Below are 17,901 nucleotides of genomic sequence, written 5' to 3' on the forward strand. Positions count from 1 at the left end.
ACACACATCCATGCTCGAGGCAGGATTTGAACCTGCGACCGTAGCGGTCGCGTGGCTCCCGACTGAAGTGCCTACAACCGCTCGGCCACATCGGCCGGTCTATCATGTATTCTAGAAGAGCTGCAAGGTCGTCAGTGGCGCCTGTTCTTTCTAGAACAGTTACTATCTTCATATCTATGGTTAAACGTCACCCAGCCATTGACCTTCGTCTGTGCGAATGCGCACAGGCTACCGGAAATCTTACGGGAATCGTCACCTTAGTGTGAGCCAGTAATGAGTGGATGGACAAATACCTATTAAGTACATTACGTAATCGGATTGTGGGCGGTTCGGGGTGTGAGTCTCACGGGAAGCGTGCGAGGGATAAATTCCTGTAGTCGTGCTGTTCATTTGTGCCCTCGATAGCTCAGATGGATTGAGCGTCTGCCTTGTAAGCAGGAGATCCTGGGTTCGAGTCCCAGTAGCGGCACACTTTTCAGCTGTCCCCATCGAAGTATATCAACAACACCTGTCGGCAGCTGAGGGTTTCAATTAATTATCAGTTGTGTAGGTGATTCGATGAACCCTTTGCCAGGCACTTAAATGTGTTTTGCAGGGTATCCATATAGATGTAGATGATAACTCGTCCCGTGTCGCACGTGCTCAAAAGGATTCATACTGCAGAATGCATGCAAACATACTCACCGAAAATACGGACGAATATCAAGTGCAGGCTGCCGAGTGCTGCATATCCAGCTTAGACAGATCGGCTTCTCCTGCCAAGAAGAACAGGAAGTTGCTGTCTAGGAACAATCAGAGGTAGAGGAAGGGCTGATAAATACTCCTTGAATTCCAGACTAAACGTAAATAACGAAAATACATTTTTGGTAAGAATTGGTCAAAACATAATCGGTTGCCCTCCGTATTGGATTAGCTGTTTTGAATATTGAAAATCTGACTTCAGATTCGTTTTCAGCGACATTAAAAATATATATGTAACACTCAGTTCATGCAAATCGAAGTAATAATATAACTAAATATTTTCCCTAAACTTTGAACACATTTTTTTCGGGTAACTATTTTCTCAGAACGGCATGCAGCATAAATTAAAAGTGGTTCGTTCTCTTAACATCTACCTCTGACCCCTAAAAGTAAACACTTTTCTTAGGAACTTATAGCTATAATATGACATTTGTTAATATTAACTAATTTTTGTGTAGGCATAAGGAGTGAAACAAACCCCTCAAAATCGAACTCAAAGTTCGAATTAGCACTGTATCGTTAAATTTAAGGTTGTTTCATTGCGGTTAGGTATACGCTCCCATTAATTTTATGTATTATCGACTGATGTTATCCATTTTCAAGTTCAGAGAAATAATGTAGTATCAACTGATGTTACCCATTTTTGAATTCAGGTAACATCTGAGGTGCCACACTGCACGCACTCTGCGTACTCCAGTCTCGCAAGCCCTTGATCAAATCATAATTACGGGCGCCATTTTTTATTGAAAATCTAAAATTAAGCTCATAGTATTGTCACTGGTAATTCCCAAACAGATCGTTCGAATGTATTTTCATTGTCTCAAAAAAAATTTCAAATTTACCCTTTTTTGCTCATTTGTATGAGAACCTGGCCGTAACGCCGGAATATAGTCACTAGATTTTTTTTCAGAGACGCTGTACGTTCGCGAGAAGACTTTCGTTCTGCGCGTGTCGAAGGACATTCCTCAGATATTACTGTGTGTGTGCTACTCAGTCGTGCCATTTAAGTGTACATCTTTGCATAGTTTTCCTTTCACGATGTAAACAGTGTTCCGCTCAGTTGCTAACTGGCCAGTGAGTGGTTCCGAAGGTGTCGGATGTGCGGTGCGTTCGGTCTGCTAGGACAACAGCAGACTGGCGTGGTGCGATGGCAGAAGCAGACACTGAGGGAGCTAGCTGCTGGGACGCCAGCGAACAATTTATGCCAAGTAAGACGAAGAGGACTATTCTAAAATTACGAGCCGTCTAAAAAGTGTTTACCATTGGTAAATCTTGCTGTTGAGTCTGACAAAACTGACAGTTTTTCCTAGAGATACAGGAAATCCCCCCACCCCCACTCAATAAATATTTGGTTGTGATGACAGGCCGATTGGTAGTGTAGCCCGAGATCTAAGTTAGGTTGGAAGGTGGTAATTTGATTGAGAGTTGTTTACGCCAACGATTATGAATGCCGACTAAACGTTGTGCGAGCAGATTGCCCTGTAGCGTAGCCTAGTGTTTCCGTCCGCGCCACATTTAACACACTTTCTCTAACTGTGTACAAAAGTCTCACAACAGCCACGATAACTACGTTTCTGGTGGGGGGAGGGTAGAGTCCACTATGTAACTTTCACGGCAAATTTTAGTAACCGCATAAACTAACCGAAATAGAAGCGTCATTTTAACTATATTTCCTTTTGTGGGAAAATAATGGTTCTCCTCTTTTGGCAGCAACTGTAATATGTAGGCGACTTATTAGTTTTTTTTAAACTCTGAATCATGATCTCAATAGACGCAGTGCTTTTTTTACGTTACTTGATTTGTGGTCTATAGTAAACAATGCAACGAATTGGTAAATTCTTTGAAGTTTGACGTGTGTTACATAGACGACGTCTGCAATGTTCGTAAGGCCAAGTTTGCATATATTCGGTGTCTGTTTTTTTGGCCATGTACTGTATAATTAAGAGGAGGAGGATTATGTTCAAGGAGCAGTGCATTAGCAGTCTATGGAGAAATTGAGAATTTGGATCTAACGAACGGCATGCTCGGGCAGTTCGTGCTATTCTGTTGACCACTGTGTAATTCGGACACAGTGATCATTGCCTCTCCCTAGTAACCAGGGGACTCGGGTGCTAATCCTGGTCTGGCACAAATTTTCAACAGTGCCCATTGACTAAAGTCTGTGCCCATTGTCAGCTAATATCATTGTTTCGGTGTTAAATTGTATTTTGTTCGCGATACGTGGTTTAGCTTTTTCATGGATAACAGCTTTGAAAAGCGTACAGGTTATATTGATATTCGCTCGTCGTTAGTCCAAGGCAACTATAGCGATTTATAAACACAGTTGTAGTTCGTATTAAGCCCACATACGTAATTGTGTCCTGTGTTTCTTTACCAAGAACTACTCCGTAAGTAATTCCCCTGTAGTGGTATTTTGTTATAGTATTTTGTTTAAATATTTATAGACTGCAGGCTTGGATGAAATATGAAACACATGTCCGAAGTTCCTGTTGATATTGCAGATACTGTTTCATCCGTACTAGGGGCCAAAACATTTCATCAAATACAGAAGGACACAATTTGTCTCGAGATTTAGCAATTTTTCGTAATAGAGGCCTTGCGTCGATATGTTTTTCTCTAATTCTTGTTTGGATTTAATCTTAAAACACACTAACTCTTCCACCACTTATTCGATATGTGTTTTCATCCCTTTCGTAGCCTAGAGTTCCTAAACGGTCGATAATATTAATAATTTCCTTTCTCAATTTTATTTTCTGTAAAATCTCCTGTTTATGGTTATTGCTAACATGTTTCACGTTCTCACTTTTATTATTTTTATTTTTCTAGTTTTGTGCCTTGTAGCCAAATTTTCTTTGAATCTGGTTTTCAATTCTGAAATAGTAACAGTTGAAGGTCAAGAGAAGATTGGGGTCTATTTGAGGAGAGTGGCTTGGAGATTTTTTATAACAGACGTATACAGGTCATGGGGATCCTTACCTATATACATTTACTTCGAGTGTGATGTAGCCCATTCTCTTGTCATGATCTCGGCTGTATCGTAGCACATTGTCTCGGTTAGGTTGGAGATTTCTGTTGAGAGTTGCCGAAGTCAACGAAAGTGATTACAAAGTAAACACTGTGCTAACAGAACGATCTGTAGCGTAGTCCAACACGTTCTTTCTGTCCTTTTAAAGCCTCTTTTAATTAAAAATAACTAAAGCTGCAAGATACAATCACAAAAACTGTATTACGTAATAGAGTAATCCCAGACTATTGTTGTGTAAGTTGTGTGCGTACACTATTTTTTTTGTCAGTGAATATACACTTTTTTACTCATTTGCTGGGTTTCAGTTTTCCCCGTTTTCTGGCAAAAAACCTTTTCCTGTGAAGGGCCCATTAGCTTGTCGGTTATATTTGTGACATTCTCGACGGTCAGTAATTTCGTGATAGTCCATCCACCGGCGTCATTGTTAACATCGGATATAGATTTAAGTATTAGGAAGGCTAATATGAAGCTAATGCATGAGTAGGTCTAATAATTAATAAAAATAGGAATGCGGGTAAGCTACTACATACAGCATAGTGAACGCATTGTTGTGGCCAAGATAGCCACGAATCCCACGCCTACCAAAGTCGTAAAAGTAGTCTTCAGATGATGAAGAAATTGATGGAATGTGTGATGAGATAAAAGAAATCATTCAGATAGTGATGGGAGATGAAAATTTAATATTAATGGGTGACTGGAATTCGACAGTAGGAAATGGAAGAAAAGGAAACGTAGTAGGTGAATATGGAATGGGGGTAAAAAATTAAAGAGGAAGCCGCCTGGTAGGCTTTTGCCCAGAGCATAACTTAATCATAACTAACACTTGGTTCAAAAATCATGAAAGAAGGTTGTATACGTGGAAGAGACCTGGAGATACTGCAATATTTCATATAGATTATATAATGGTAAGACAGAGATTTAGGAACCATATTTTAAATTGTATGACATTTCCAGGGGCAAATGTGAACTCTGATCACAATATATTGATTATGAACTGTAGATTAAAACTGAAGAAACTGGAAAAAGTTGGGAATTTAAGGAGATGGGACCTGAAAGAACTGACAGAATCAGAAGTTGTACAGTGTTTCAGGAAGAGCATTAGGGAACGATCTACAGAAATGGGGGAACGTAATACAGTGTGATGGGGGATCTGAGTGGTGTACTGTCAAGGGGGAGGGGGTTCCTCAGGGATCAGTGTTGGGGCCGCTCCAGTTCCTTATTTATATAAATGATATGCCCTCAAGTATTACGGGTAACTCTAAAATATCTCTGTTTGCTGATGACACTAGCTTGGTAGTAAAGGATGTTGTGTGCAACATTGACTCCGTTTCAAGTAGTGCAGTACATGACCTCAGTCAATGGCTTGTAGAAAATAAACTAACGTTAAATCACAGTAAGATTCAGTTTCTACAGTTTCTAACACACAATTCAACAAAACCTGACGTTTTAATATCACAGCATAGGCATATGATTAGTGAAACTGAACGGTTCAAATTCCTAGGTGTTCAAATAAATAGTAAGGTGTTGTGGAAAGCCCACGTTCAGGATCTTGTTCAAAGACTTAATACTGCCATTTTCACTATTCGAACGGTACCGAAAGTGAGTGATACTTCGCCAAGTAAATTAGTCTACTTTGCTTATTTCCATTCACTTATGTCGTATGGTATTATGTTTTTGGGTAACTCTTCCCATTCTAGAACGATATTTTTGGCTCAGAAACGAGAGGTTCGGGCAAAAAGTGGTGTGAGTTCACGAACCTCTTGTCGACCTCTGTTCAGGGAGTCTGGGTATTTTGACATTGGCCTCTCAATATGTATATTCCTTATTGTCGTTTCTTGTTACCAATATTAGTTTATTTCCAACAATAAGCAGCTTTCACTCGGTTAATACTCGGGAGAAATCAAACCTCCATTTGGATCGGACTTCCTTAACTCTTGTGCAAAAATGTGTGCAGTATACTGCTGCATCCATTTTCAATAAGCTGCCACTCGAATTCAAAAATCTTAGCAGTAATCCACGCGCTTTCAAATCGAAACTGGAGTGTTTCCTCATGGGTCACTCCTTCTATTCTGTCGAGGAGTTAATTGAAAAATTAAGCTGATTCTCATTGTACTGCTGATAGCGTTTGCTTAAACTTATGGACTGATTTTCTCTCAGGTTCATGAACATGTATTTTTATCTGTTATTACTTTTATGTTGTAAGTTCATGTGTCGCCCTAACCGCCGTCTGCTTCACGTCTGCTGTGCAGCGAGCTACCTTAATTTAAGTATTAACTGTATTTTTCTTACTTGTCACTTCTTCTTCCGTGTGTTTTTGCTTTTGCTGCCTCGGAGTGTAGCGGCAGTGGGGAGTCTAGTGCGTCGCATGGTGCACCCCAGGTGTTAGATGCTTCACCCACTGGCCCTGCTGTCGAGACATCTTCGCGGGTACTGGGCGCGGCTGGCCACCCTCTCCCCAAGGGGAGTGGCGGGTTCAGCGGCGTTCGCGGCGCACGAGGCGGAGGGTCAATGTGGAGGCTGGCCGTGTGGCATCGCCCGCTCTGCCTGTGAATGGACATGTGGCTGCTCCTTCAGCAAGGTCCGAGCAGGCACACGGGGGGAGGGATTTATTAGTTATTGGGAGCTCCAACGTTAGGCTGGTGATGGAGCCCCTTAGGGAAATAGCGGAAAGGTCGGGGAAGAAGGCCAGTGTTCACTCTGTGTGCTTGCCGGGGGGTCTCATCCGAGATGTGGAGGGGGCCCTACCGGCGGCGATAGAGAGCACTGGGTGCACCCGACTGCAAATTGTTGCTGATGTCGGCACCAATGACTCCTGCCGTCTGGGTTCAGAGGTCATCCTCAGTTCGTACAGGCGGTTGGCGGAGTTGGTGAAGGCGGAAAGCCTCGCTCGCGGGGTGGAATCAGAGCTAACTATTTGTAGTATCGTTCCCAGAACCGATCGCGGTCCTCTGGTTTGGATCCGAGTGGAAGGCTTAAACCAGAGGCTCAGACGATTCTTCGGAGAGCTGGGGTGCAAATTTCTCGACCTCCGCAATGGGGTGGAGAAATGTATGGTCCCCCTGAATAGGTCAGCCGTGCACTACACGCCGGAAGCGGCTACGAGGGTAGCGGAGTACGTGTGGAGTGCACATGGGCTTTTTATTAGGTTAGAGAATTCCCTCCCTAGGCCCGACAAGACGCCTCCTGAGACGCGGCAAGGCAGGAGTAGGCAAAATGCGACAGGGAATAACAATATTAATGTGCTAATAGTAAACTGCAGGAGCGTCTATAGAAAGGTGCCAGAACTGCTCTCATTAATAAACGGTCACAACGCCCATATAGTACTAGGGACAGAAAGTTGGCTGAAACCACATGTAAACAGTAATGAAATCCTAAACTCCGATTAGAATGTATATCGCAGAGAAAGGCTGGACAGTAAAGGGGGAGGCGTGTTTATAGCGATAAGAAGTGCAATAGTATCGAAGGAAATTGACGGAGATTCTAATTGTGAAATGATTTGGGTGAAGGTCACGGTTAAAGCAGGCTCAGACATGGTAATTGGATGTCTCTATAGGCCACCAGGCTCAGCAGCTGTTGTGGCTCAGCACCAGAAGAATAATTTGGAAAATATTTCGAGTAGATTTCCCAACCATGTTATAGTTCTGGGTGGAGATTTTAATTTGCTGGATATAGACTGGGAGACTCAAACGTTCATAACGGGTGGCAGGGACAAAGAATCTAGTGAAATATATTTAATTGCTTTATCTGAAAACTACCTTGAGCAGTTAAACAGAGAACCGACTCGTGGCGATAATATATTAGACGTTCTGGTGACAAACAGACCCGAACTATTTGAATCAGTTAATGCAGAACAGGGAATCAGCGATCATAAAGCGGTTACTGCAACGACGATTTCAGCCGTAAATAGAAATATTAAAAAAGGTAATAAGATTTTTCTGTTTAGCAAAAGTGACAAAAAGCAGATTACAGAGTACCTGACGGCTCAACACAAAAGTTTTGTCTCAAGTACAGATAGTGTTGAGGATCAATGGACAAAGTTCAAAACCATCGTACAATATGCGTTAGATGAGTATGTGCCAAGCAAGATCGTAAGAAATGGAAAAGAGCCACCGTGGTACGACAACCGAGTTAGAAAACTGCTGCGGAAGCAAAGGGAACTTCACAGCAAACATAAACATAGCCAAAGCCTTGCAGACAAACAAAAATTACGCGAAGCGAAATGTAGTGTGAGGAGGGCTATGCGAGAGGCTTTCAGTGAATTCGAAAGTAAAGTTCTATGTACTGAATTGGCAGAAAATCGTAAGAAATTTTGGTCCTATGTCAAAGCGGTAGGTGCATCAAAACAAAATGTCCAGACACTCTGTGGCCAAAATGGTACTGAAACAGAGGATGACAGACTAAAGGCCGAAATACTAAATGTCTTCTTCCAAAGCTGTTTCACAGAGGAAGACTGCACTGTGCTTCCTTCTCTTGAAGTCGCATAGTTGACAAAATGGTAGATATCGAAATAGACGACAGAGGAATAGAGAAACAATTAAAACCGCTCAAAAGAGGAAAGGCCGCTGGTCCTGATGGGATACCAGTTCGGTTTTACACAGTGTACGCGAAGGAACTTGCCCCCCTTCTTGCAGCGGTGTACCGTAGGTCTCTAGAATTGCGAAGCGTTCCAAAGGATTGGGAAAGGGCACAGGTCATCCCCGTTTTCAATAAGGGACGTCGAACAGATGTGCAGAACTATAGACCTATATCTCTAACGTCGATTAGTTGTAGAATTTTGGAACACGTATTATGTTCGAGTATAATGACTTTTCTGGAGACTAGAAATCTACTCTGTAGGAATCAGCATGGGTTTCGAAAAAGACGGCCGTGTGAAACCCAGCTCGTGCTATTCGTCCACGAGACTCAGAGGGTCTTAGACACGGGTTCACAGGTAGATGCCGTGTTTCTTGACTTCCGCAAGGCGTTTGACACAGTACCCCACAGTCGTTTAATTAACAAAGTAGGAGCATACGGACTATCAGATCAGTTGTGTGCTTGGATCGAGGAGTTCCTAGATAACAGAACGCAGCATGTCATTCTCAATGGAGAGAAGTCTTCCGAAGTAAGAGTGATTTCAGGTGTGCCGCACGGGAGTGTCATAGGGCCGTTGCTATTCACAATATTCATAAATGATCTGGTGAGTGACATCGGAAAGTCTCTGAGGATTTTTGCAGATGATGCTGTGGTGTATCGAGAGGTTGCAATAATGGAAAATTGTACTGATATGCAGGAGGATCTGCAGCGAATTTACGCATGGTGCACGGAATGGCAATTGAATCTCAATGTAGACAAGTGTAATGTGATGCGAATACATAGAACGATAGGTCCCTTATCATTTAGCTACAAAATAGCAGGTCAGCAACTGGAAGCAGTTAATTCCATAAATTATCTGGGAGTACGCATTAGGAGTGATTTAAAATGTCGACTGTCAATGGTAAGAAAAGTGTTTCTAAAGAAGAAATATTTGTTAACATCGAGTATAGCTTTAGGTATCAGGAAGTCTTTTCTCCGAGTATTTGTATGGAGTGTAGCCACGTATGGAAGTGAATAATGGACAATAAATAGTTTGAACAAGAAGAGAATAGAAGCTTTCGAAATGTGGTGCTACAGAAGAATGCTGAAGATTAGATGGGTAGATCACATAACTAATGTGGAGGTATTGAATAGGATACTGGAGAAGAGAACTTTGTGGCACAACTTGACTAGAAGATGGGGTCGGATGGTAGGACACGTTCTGAGACATTAAGGAATCACCAATTTAATATTGGAGGGCAACGTGAAGGGTAAAAATCGAGGAGGGAGACCAGGAGATGAATACACTAAGCAGATTCACAAGGATGTAGGTTGCAGTTGGTACTGGGAGATGAAGCTTCCACACGATACAGTAGCATGGAGAGCTACATCAAACCAGTTTGTGGACTGAAGACAACAACAACAACAACAACAACAACAACAAGGTATTTGTCTCATGTGTAACCTTCAACAGAAGTGGGGCAGACAAGAGGGTTAGATTATATGTACTTTCCATTGAAATTGATCCATAATGAGGAGATACTCAATGGGAAAATAATATGCGAATTTATTATCCACAGACCGCAAATGGACTGATCATGAACGAGGAATGAAAATTTGGTCACACTTCTGATAGTACACGTATTATTTGACCCCCCCCCCCCCTCTCTCTCTCTCTCTCTCTCTCTCTCTCTCTCTCTCTCTCTCTCTCTCTCTCTCTCTCTCTCTCTCACACACACACACACACACACACACACACACACACACTCAATCGCGCGCGCGCGCTTGTTCTACTAAGTAATTCAATTCATTAATGGTGTCGGAAGAGATGGTTAGCAAGAAATCCTTTAGGCTCCTCGTAAACTGAAATCTGTCAGTAGTAAAGCTTTTTATGGCTGCCGGCAAGTTATTGAAAACATCGTTCTCCTTAATGATGGAGACTTTCTTGCACCAAAGTAATTAACTTACCAATTTTTGTGGAGATTATTCACTTCTAGTTATGACTTCATGAAATGAGCTGTTGATTTGAAAATATTCATTTGTTTTTAAACACAATATTCACGGGGAGAACGTATCTTCCATCTCCACCATGTTAACTGATCTATTTATATGACCCTTATCCTAAGTTGTGTTATATTAACGGTAAAACACAAAACATTTCTTACATGCATTTCCACTATTTTCCAACAAGCTGACAATTTTTCATGAATAATATATTAATAGTGAAATTTTTAGAAAAATTTTGAAAGACAGGTTTTGCGGGCAAATTTCAAAAATTAAAAGACCATAGTGTTCATTATAATACAATTTCTCCATGGTTTTTAATTCCTACTCCGAAGTTTTCTTTTGTTTCCTTTACTGCTTGCTCAGCAAACAGATTGAATAACATCGGGGATAGGCTACAACCCTGTCTCACTCTCTTCCCAACCGCTGCTTCCCTTTCATATCCCTCGACTCTTCATGCCCTCGAGTAAGAAAACTGGTCGTTAGAATTCCATGGTTCTGGGATAAATGGTTTGAGAGGAAAGGTACATTTAGTTAGAAAAGTTACGGAAAATTTAAAGTTGTATTGCACTTACCGTCGTACATGCACTCATTTAAATTCATAGTTTCTTTCACTTTCCAATAGTACGCATGCTGTACATAAACATAACATTTGTTTCATGATATTTACTTTTTTATTTCTTGCAAGTCTTCTAGAACTTCTTTCGAAAACTTTGTGGGTAGATCTTGGCATTTGTTTTGTTCAGAAACGTTATTACTTTAGCAAACAACTGACTACGAGACAAGAAAAAATGTATTCAATAGGTGAAAGCTACGGGTAAAATGTCCCTAGGCTTATCATCTCAAAGAAGAGATGGCACAGAGAAACAAGTGGGCATGTCTTACATAGCAAGCTGCCATTTAAACCGACATTTAGAACCTTCAAATACGGATTTGGACTAAAATACTTTCATATTCACACTAAGTGTAAATAAAACTGGTACAATCACCAATAAACAAAATTATTTTCATTGTTTTCGGGGTTCCTTTTGACTTTCGGAATAAATATATTGCGAATCAGTAGTTAACATGCCTGGTTCCCCAAACAGGAGACGACTAGAAACTTCCGAAATGTGGTGGTGTAGAAGAATGCTAAAAAAGTTTTGATCGAATAGCTGATGGGGAGATACGAAATCAGATTAGGGAGCAGAGAAATTAATGGCACAAATTGACAAAAAGAAGCGATCGTGGGTAAATGTCATATTTCGATTCCACCCATCCGCTGTGACCCACGACGTTCTGCATTACTTTGATTAGTTGCATTTCGAAGGATACCAGTGGCCTTATTAAATGTCAACTGCGATTGCCTTCGTTTCTAGAGCAATTTATAATGTTCGTTAACTATGATTTTTTTTCGGAATATATCGTGATGAACTCTGGGAGGAACCACAGAACACAGCTTAAATTGTCGTTGAAGAAACGAGTAGTGATTGTATTTTTATCTTTCTTATCCGACACGTTGGGGAATCCAAGGTATAATGGGGTACACAGTTGAAAACTTTGATTAAATGTACAAAATTGATAAATAAGAGAGTTACAAATTTTTATATGAACACATTATGATGTATTAATCACAAAAATATAAGAACATTGCCATAAAATAAAACAACAATATTCTCTCACTCAAAAACAGAAATTTATATCATTTGCACGCGGCAGAATGGGGTGGTAAATACAAGTGATTACAAAAACGTATAAAATTATCGGAAATGCAGAAAATATTGGCTTGCTCGGTATTTTTTTTAGTTTAAAGTGAGTATTAATGTCAAACTACAGTTTTCATGTATCGTATCCTTTTCTTGAGGCTGTTTACAAAATTCACACACGGGGAGACACTCATCATCTTCGCTATCTATTCCTGCACAAGAATCGTGTGTCCATTTTTTGCACGTGGAAAAAGCGACCCAACCTCCAACTGATTTTGAATATAACCCACCACAATATACACACTGACAGTCAGAACTTACCTCATAATCACTCTCGTTAGTATAGTATTCTTACTCCTTTCTTCCATTTATCTTCAGGCTCTTTCTCTCGTTTTTGAGTTCTTAATTTTATTCTCTTTCGCAAAAAGTTTTTTGTTTGCTCTTTCTTCTTTGTCAAAGTTCTTTTTTCTATTTCTCCCATTAATGACTTTTAACTCTTTTTTTGTACGGCGAATCAGTTAAAACAACGTTGTTCCCCCTTTTCAGTCTCGCTCTTTTCTTGCTTTCGTTAACTTTTGACAAGAAAATCAGAATCTCAGGTGAAATATGAAATGAGGAGGTTGTGTTGTCAGTTGTCATCCAAGAGCACCCAAGATTAGAACAATTAGCCCCAATAACTTTGTTATTCTTAGGCGGCAGTTCATTGTAACAATTCGCTGAAACCTCGTCCCCTTGATTATCCAGCCCGTTTGAGTCGTCTTTTTCAGCTGGTGTGCTAGTTGGAGGCAATTCCAATTGTTCAGATATAATAACCCCTTCATCTGACGGCCTATCACGTCCGCTGTCAGTTGTGTGTGCCGATAGGAAGTGTGCGTCGTGAATATGGATGGGTCCGTGGGCCATATTGCAGTAGCTTCGAAACCTTTAATAGCGGTTTTCATTGTTGCGCTTTAGACGAAAGCTGAACCAAAAAGCGTTGAAATTTGAAAGATAGTTACGACTTTCGCTGCATGGTTCCGTAGCCATTTTCGAAGCTGATCACTATAACGAGGATTTGTAAAACAAACATCAAGCGGCTGAAGTCTGTGAGAGCAATGTGGTGGTAAAGAAACGCCACTCTCCCTCGCGTAGTCCATAACGTCAGTGTTCGTGGTATGTGCTGAGTGGCCATCTGATATAAGGAGAACTGGGACCTGCTTTGATGCCTTAGAAAATACCACTAATTGTGGAAACCATACAAAGAAGGACTCTGTGGCCATACATGCTGTGCTGTGGACCTCAGCGCAACCTCCTGCTGCCTGTCCTAACTCAAATTCTTTCTGCTTCTTCTTTCGTGGAAAAATAATCGTAGGAGGAATGTCAGCTCCGCTTGCTGACGTACTAATGAGGCTGGTTGCAGTTTCGCCCCTTTCTGCAGATGTTAACGATCGCACTGGACGGTTCCCTTTGCAAGCTGCGATGTTCGATTAGTTTTTAGCATTAACCGAGACGCCTGTTCCATCACAATTAGTTATTTGAGAAGTCATTAGTTTGTGATTGTCAGTTACATCTGTAAGCAACGAAAAAAACCTATCGACAGCTACTTTATTAAAATCCATGATTCTTGTACCAGATGTTGCTTCGGGCTTGCGAACAAACCCGCATTTGCTTCTTCATTGTTTCATGATGTAATAAAGATTTCGATTTGTTTTGCTCGAAATTTTCGAAAAGGTATCTGTGAAACGTGCAAAAATTGAAATGGCAAAACTGTGCACCTGCCGAAATACGAGTGCGTATACTCATTTGAAAAAATGTTCCTAAACTGCTTCTGATACGCTATCCGCGGGCGGATGTTAGTTATTGTAACACCTAGTTAGTTAGTTGACTTTACGGCTTTTAGATTAGACTACAACTTCTCTGATAGTGATTCGTCCATTCTGCTTCACCAGCAATATTGCGGGATCAGTAACGACCTGATTTGCGGATATTGCGGGCGTACCTTAACTGGCTTCTGTCTTCATTGATTAGCGGCTACCTTTGAAATGGTTGTACCACTCCTTTAGCCCTGCAGTACCCATTACTTTGTCCACAAACACACGATGGTTTCAACTTGAGAATCGCCAAGCTTGGAGCCAAATGTGATGTAAAGACGTCATTTTGCTCAGAATACTAAATCCAACGTGTACGACTTGCAAGTGTTCCGAAGTAGTGGAGAAAATCAGGTATGTGTGCTAAATATGCCTGAAAACATGAACGCATGCGCGCCCTGACACCATTGTTGATTTCAACAATTGAAAAAGGTCGGATATTTTTTGAACAGCTCATGTATATAAGCCATCGCCAGTGATGTCGAAAGAGCAAGATACCCCTAACTACGCCAGTTGTATAGGTAGTTCGAATGGAGCGGTCTATTGTCTGACGTATCTCCATAACAGCTCCGAACCGAATACCCCAAAGTTCGACAAATGGTTCAAATGGCTCTGAGCACTATGGGTCTTAACATCTATGGTCATCAGTCCCCTAGAACTTAGAACTACTTAAACCTAACTAACCTAAGGACATCACAAAACACCCAGCCATCACGAGGCAGACAAAATCCCTGACCCCGCCGTGAATCGAACCCGGGAACCCAGACGCGGAAAGCGAGAACGCTACCTTCACGTCAGGAATCAAGCTGAGCTCAGAAGGGCGCAATTCCGGGGCTGTCTCAGGCCGATACTGATCTTCGGCCTGACGTGGCTGCTTGTCCTGTCCAGGGGTTGCCCCTCAGTCTGCAAGATCCGAGCAGTCGCAGAGGGTGGTCTTACTGGTAGTTGGGAGCTCCAACGTCAGGCGCGTAATGGGGCCCCTTAGGGATATGGCAGCAAGAGAGGGGAAGAAAACCAATGTGCAATCCGTGTGCATACCGGGGTGAGTCATTCCAGATGTGGAAAGGGTCCTTCCGGATGCCATGAAGGGTACAGGTTGCACCCATTTGCAGGTGGTCGCTCATGTCGACACCAATGATGTGTGTCGCTATGGATCGGAGGAAACCCTTCCTGGCTATCTGATTTGGTGAAGACTGCCAGTCTCGCTAGCCGGATGAAAGCAGAGCTCACCGCTCACCATCTGCAGCATCGTCGACAGGACTGACTGCGGGCCTTTGGTAAAGAGCTGAGTAAAGGGTCTGAATCAGAGGCTGAGATTGTTCTGTGACCGTGTGGGCTGCAGATTCCTCGACTTAAGCCATAGGGTGGTGGGGTTTCGGGTTCCGCTGGATAGGTCAGGAGTCAACTACACGCAACAAGCGGCTACACGGGTAGCAGGGGTTGTGTGGCGTGAGCTGGGCGGTTTTTTAGGTTAGATGGCATTGGGCAAGTACAAAAAGGGCGGCAGCCTCAACGAGTTCGGGGCAAAGCAGGACATGAGGGGACCAAGCAGCAATCGGTATTGTAATGGTAAACTGTCGAAGCTGCGTTGGTAAAGTACCGGAACTTCAAGCGCTGATAGGTACAGAATGCTGGCTGAAACCAGAGAGAAATTCTGCCGAAATTTTTACAAAGGTACAGACAGATATAAAGGATAGATTGCATGCAACCGGTGGTGGAGAGTTAGTCGCTGTTAGTAGAAGTTTATCCTGTAGTGAAGTAGAAGTGGATAGTTCCTGTGAATTATTATGGGTGGAGGTTACACGCAACAGCCGAGCTAGGTTAATAATTGGCTCCTTTTACCGACCTCCCGACCCAGCAGCATTAGTGGCAGAACAACTGAGAGAAAATTTGGAATACATTTCACATCAATTTTCTCAGCATGTTATAGTCTTAGGTAGAGATTACAATTTACCAGATACAGACTGGGACACTCAGATGTTTAGGATGGGTCGTAGGGACAGAGCGTCGAGTGACATTATACTGAGTGCGCTATCCGAAAATTACCTCATGCAATTAAACAGAGAACCGACTCGTGGAGATGACATCTAGGACCTACTGATAACAAACAGACCCAAACTTTTCGACTCTGTATGTGCAGAACAGGGATTAGTGATCATAAGGCTGTTGCAACATCCCTGAATATGGAAGTTAATAGGAATATAAAAAGAGGGAGGAAGGCTTACGTGTTTAGCAAGGGTAATAGAAGGCAGATTTCAGTCTACCTAACAGATCAAAACGAAAATTTCTGTTCTGACACTGACAATGTTGAGTATTTTTGGAAAAAGTTCAAGGCAATCGTAAAATGCGTTTTAGACAGGTACGTGTAGAGTAAAACTGTGAGGGACGGGATAAACCCACCGTGGTTCAACAACAAAGTTAGGAAACTACTGCGAAAGCAAAGACAGCTTCACTCCAAGTATAAACGCAGCCAAAACGTCTCAGACAAACAGAAGCTAAACGATGTCAAAGTTAGCGTAAGGAGGGCTATGCGTGAAGCGTTCAGTGAATTCGAAAGTAAAATTCTATGTACCGACTTGACAGAATATCCTAGAAAGTTCTGGTCTCAATTTAAATCAGTAAGTGGTTGGAAACAGCATGTCCAGACACTCCGGGGTGATGATGGCATTGAAACAGAGGATGACAGGCGTAAAGCTGAAATACTAAACACCTTTTTCCAAAGATGTTTCATAGAGGAAGACCGCACTGCAGTTCCTTCTCTAAATCCTAGCACAAACGAGAAAATGGCTGACATCGAAATAAGTGTCCAAGGAGTAGAAAAGCAACTGGAATCACTCAACAGAGGAAAGTCCACTGGACCTGACGGGGTACCAATTCGATTCTACACAGTACGCGAAAGAACTTGCCCTCCCTTTTAACAGCCGTGTACCGCAAGTCTCTAGGGGAACGGAAGGCTCCAAATGATTGGAAAAGAGCACAGGTAGTCCGAGTCTTCAAGAAGGGTCGTAGAGCAGATGCGCAAAACTATAGACCTATATCTCTGACGTCGATCTGTTGTAGAATTTTAGAACATGTTTTTTGCTCGAGTATCATGTCGTTTTTGGAAACCCAGAATCTACTCTGTAGGAATCAACATGGATTCCGGAAACATCCATCGTGTGAGACCCAACTCACTTTATTTGTTCATGAGACCCAGAAAATATTAGATACAGGCTCCCAGGTATATGCTATTTTTCTCGACTTCCGGAAGGCGTTCGACACAGTTCCGCACTGTCGCCTGATAAATAAGGTAAGAGCCCACGGAATATCAGACCAGCTCTGTGGCTGGATTGAAGAGTTTTAACAAACAGAACACAGCATGTTGTTATCACTGGAGAGACGTCTACAGACGTTAAAATAATATCTGGCGTGCCACAGGGGAGTGTTATGGGACCATTACTTTTCACAATATATATATAAATGAGGTAGTAGATAGTGTCGGAATTCCATGCGGTTTTTCGCGGATGATTCTGTAGCATACACAGAAGTTGCAGCATTAGAAAATTGTAGCGAAATGCCGGAAGATCTGCAGCGAATAGGCCCTTGGTGCAGGGAGTGGAAACTGACCCTTAACATATACAAATGTAATGTATTGCGAATACATAGAAAGAAGGATCCTTTATTGTATGATTATATGATAGCGGATCAAACACTGGTAGCAGTTACTTCTGTAAAATATCTCAGAGTATGCGTGCGGATCGATTTGAAATGGAATGATCATATAAAATTAACTGTTGGTAAGGCGCGTACCAGGTTGAGATCCATTGGGAGAGTCCTTAGAAACTGTAGTTCATCAACAAAGGAGGTGGCTTACAAAACACTCGTTCGACCTATACTTGAGTATTGCTCATCAGTGTGGGATCCGTACCAGATCGGGTTTGCGGAGGAGATAGAGAAGATTCAAAGAAGAGCGGCTCGTTTCGTCACAGGGTTATTTGGTAACCGTGATAGCGTTACGGAGATGTTTGACAAACTCAAGTGCCAGACTCTGCAAGAGAGCCGCTCTTCA

General features: G+C 42.1%; 1 non-coding gene across 1 annotated transcript; it reads left to right on the forward strand.

Annotated features, from left to right (window-relative positions):
- Nucleotides 1-394: 394 nt before the first annotated feature.
- Trnat-ugu (transfer RNA threonine (anticodon UGU)) lies at nt 395-469 on the forward strand. Its single transcript has one exon. It is a non-coding gene; the product is annotated as a tRNA-Thr (tRNA).
- Nucleotides 470-17,901: the final 17,432 nt, after the last annotated feature.

This window comes from Schistocerca gregaria, unplaced genomic scaffold (genome assembly GCF_023897955.1).
Source record: "Schistocerca gregaria isolate iqSchGreg1 unplaced genomic scaffold, iqSchGreg1.2 ptg000301l, whole genome shotgun sequence".
NCBI lineage: Eukaryota > Metazoa > Arthropoda > Insecta > Orthoptera > Acrididae > Schistocerca > Schistocerca gregaria.